The 212-nt window shown below is 64.6% G+C and overlaps 1 protein-coding gene across 1 annotated transcript in view; it reads left to right on the forward strand.

The window, feature by feature from the left end:
* Positions 1-212, forward strand: part of PRPF18 (pre-mRNA processing factor 18) — an 18,449-nt gene that overhangs the window by 159 nt on the left and 18,078 nt on the right. The window lies entirely within an intron of this gene.

The following is a 212-nucleotide window of genomic DNA, read 5'->3' on the forward strand; positions in this document are numbered from 1 at the left end:
GGAGAGGAAGTGGCCTGGAGTAGTGCCTCGGGTAGAGGGATCCGGAGCTGCGCAGAGTGGAGTTTGGGAGGGTCAGGGGCGGCCCCGGACTGGGTCTGGGGGAGAGGGGCCCAGGGTGGGTTCAGGGAAGGAGTCATGAGAAGTTTGGGGCACTGGTGAATTTGGAGGCAGAGGCAGCCTGGCTGCAGGGCCTCGCCTTGTGTCCTTGCCAT

Source organism: Mesitornis unicolor, unplaced genomic scaffold (assembly GCF_000695765.1).
Source record: "Mesitornis unicolor isolate BGI_N332 unplaced genomic scaffold, ASM69576v1 scaffold3104, whole genome shotgun sequence".
Lineage (NCBI taxonomy): Eukaryota > Metazoa > Chordata > Aves > Mesitornithiformes > Mesitornithidae > Mesitornis > Mesitornis unicolor.